The sequence below is a fragment of the Osmia lignaria genome, unplaced genomic scaffold, assembly GCF_051020975.1.
Source record: "Osmia lignaria lignaria isolate PbOS001 unplaced genomic scaffold, iyOsmLign1 scaffold0007, whole genome shotgun sequence".
Lineage (NCBI taxonomy): Eukaryota > Metazoa > Arthropoda > Insecta > Hymenoptera > Megachilidae > Osmia > Osmia lignaria.
In genome coordinates, this window is record NW_027478164.1 from 75,001 (window position 1) to 77,500 (window position 2,500).

Here is a 2,500-nt window from a genome sequence, read left to right on the forward strand (position 1 = left end):
GTCCAAAAAGGACGGATCGAGATTCCTCTTTCGAGAGGGAGAGAGAGGTACTTGCGGGTAACCTGGAATCTACGAAACACGCACCGTGGTAAGATTCGTGCGTCCGCCTGATCGATGTGTGTTGTTTACGGACCGGCTGAGAAGCGACGATAGCGAGTCTTTGAAAAACTATGTGTCCATTAGTTAGACCGATCGTCGCCGGCCGTGTGTCTGTTCGAATCTCGCAACCCACGATTCAGCGACAGGACGCGCGCTCGCATTCCTTGTGTGCGTTCGTACTTTTCAAGGTTTTTAAATGTACTTTACGCCCGACCGTCGAGAGGAGCGTGCCACTGGGCGTTTCTCCGACGGTTTCCGTCCTTGGACGCGATCGTGTCGTCAACGATCGAACAAACAAACAAATACGTTGGCGACGCCCGAATTCGCTCTCCCGCACGCGCCGGGTGGGAGAGTGATGTGGGTATCGAATGTGATGCGTGTTAATAATGAAAATAACACTCTAAAGATCTAAAGAGTTTGAAATACAAAATTTTACGATTACCCTGAACGGTGGATCACTTGGCTCGTGGGTCGATGAAGAACGCAGCTAATTGCGCGTCAACGTGTGAACTGCAGGACACATGAACATCGACATTTCGAACGCACATTGCGGTCCACGGATACAATTCCTGGACCACGCCTGGCTGAGGGTCGTTTTCTTAACAAAAGACTGCTTGCGTTTGCTTCTCGAAAAAAGAGTAATTCATTTCTTTCTAAACATCTCGCCGTCGTTCAACGAAAGTAGAACGTTTCGGAGCGGGATTATCGAACGAAATTGAAAGAATGAATGAACGATAAACAAAGAAAGAGTCGCAACGTACGAGCGATAGTTGGGCAGTTCGTCGGCGTTTGTCGTGGAAACGATGTGACGAAAATCGCAACCGATACACTAAATGCAGGCCGTTAAAGGAGAGAAACAAATTTCGAAATATCTCTTCGAACTAGCGCAAGTGCGTCACGGCGCGCGAGTCGTTCGTTAAAATTTATAAACGACCGCCCGTGAAAGCACCGAGTTCTCGGAAGATAATCTATAAAGATTCTCCATCCTGCTGGAAGTTATCGGATCGGCGCGATTGTTCACTTGTAGAAATCCACGCTCCCGACGTTGCCAGAAACGATATTTACGAAAGGTGTGTCAAAAATAAACGAAAGAAGCTCTCCTATAAATTTAGAAAAAGCAAACGAGTGAAATGTTTGAGATGATAATTTGCTGAAATGCAAGCTCGAATAGCCCCAGGGTTTCGAATGATTCCCCGCGCTTTATACATCTCTCTGTTTACAAACGGTGTATAAATGAAAGATCGCTTCAGATGGGTCGTCGCTGTTTGACGCGCGATGCTGTTCCTTTTTTTTTGTCTGTCTGTGCGTTTAGCTTCGCTAAACAAGTTAAATGGTTAAAAAGCGTCGAAAAAGCGAATACACACGCGACAAGACAAATCTAACGAGTAAAGGAACGCTCCGCTCCAAGATAAAAATGGTTGTTTACAATCAATACAGCGTTTCGGTACCCCTGATCGTAGTCTGAAACTGTGTAACAAAAGAGAGGAAAGCGAATGGTGAAGGAACTTCGAAGCCTCCGTGGCGTGGCTAGAACTTGTGATAAAAGTATGTTTGCAGCAATTATGCATGCTCCCGTTAAAACAGCATTTCAATGTCTCGCATGGCTTAAAGCTCTAGGAGGCTTCAACATTTAGAATACATACGGACTACTTCGTTTGTTAAAGATAAGCGAAGACCGCGCGACCATCGCTCGGTCGTCCAGTCCTCGAAAGTTTTGTTGCGTTCCAAAGAAGAGACAAATGGGGTTTACCCTTGCGCTAAGGGGAGAAGAAGAGAAAAGCAGTTGTTAAATCTAAGAGGTGTGTGGAGTACATCGCGTGTTGGTTAAAATTGTTAAATGAAGTATACGCGAAATGTTCTCTCGCTCTTGCTTTTCCTCTTGCTTCCGTGGCGCTCGAAAAGAAGGGATGATAAATAAAGAAACCTATTCGAAATCTCTTGTGGAACAAAAAATAATACGGACGGACGTTAAAATTGAACCGAGACGAAATGGATCGTCTTGCGAGTTGTCTTCGCTTTGAAATTGTTAAAAATTGATAAAAGCAATACGACGAAGCTGCAGTCCGCAAAATGTTTGAAGCAAAAAGGAAATAACACGAAAATTATGGGAACGTCGTGTCTCAACTTTTTTTTCCCTCTTGTGCTCGTTTCATCGAACGATAAATACAAACATTTTGAAACGAGAGAGGAGGAAAAATTGAATATGCGAAAGGTTGATTCACGCACAGTTTCTCTACGTGTTTGCTTTTTTGCTTCTTTTCGTTTATTTTTTTTTTTTTTGCATCGAGCATCATTATTCACCTTTCGATGAAACCAAAGAAATTGACGACCTCAGAGTAGGCGAGATTACCCGCTGAATTTAAGCATATTATTAAGCGGAGGAAAAGAAACTAACTAGGAT

At 44.0% G+C, this 2,500-nt stretch overlaps 2 non-coding genes across 2 annotated transcripts in view; both read left to right on the plus strand.

Moving 5' to 3' along the window:
- The first annotated feature begins 538 nt into the window (after nucleotides 1–538).
- Nucleotides 539–693, plus strand: LOC143306402 (5.8S ribosomal RNA). The gene has a single exon (XR_013063799.1). It is a non-coding gene; the product is annotated as a 5.8S ribosomal RNA (ribosomal RNA).
- A 1,732-nt stretch (nucleotides 694–2,425) lies between these two features.
- Nucleotides 2,426–2,500, plus strand: part of LOC143306377 (large subunit ribosomal RNA) — a 4,041-nt gene continuing 3,966 nt past the window's right edge. The window contains exon 1 of the ribosomal RNA XR_013063792.1: nucleotides 2,426–2,500. This exon is cut by the window's right edge and continues 3,966 nt beyond it. This is a non-coding gene — a ribosomal RNA (large subunit ribosomal RNA).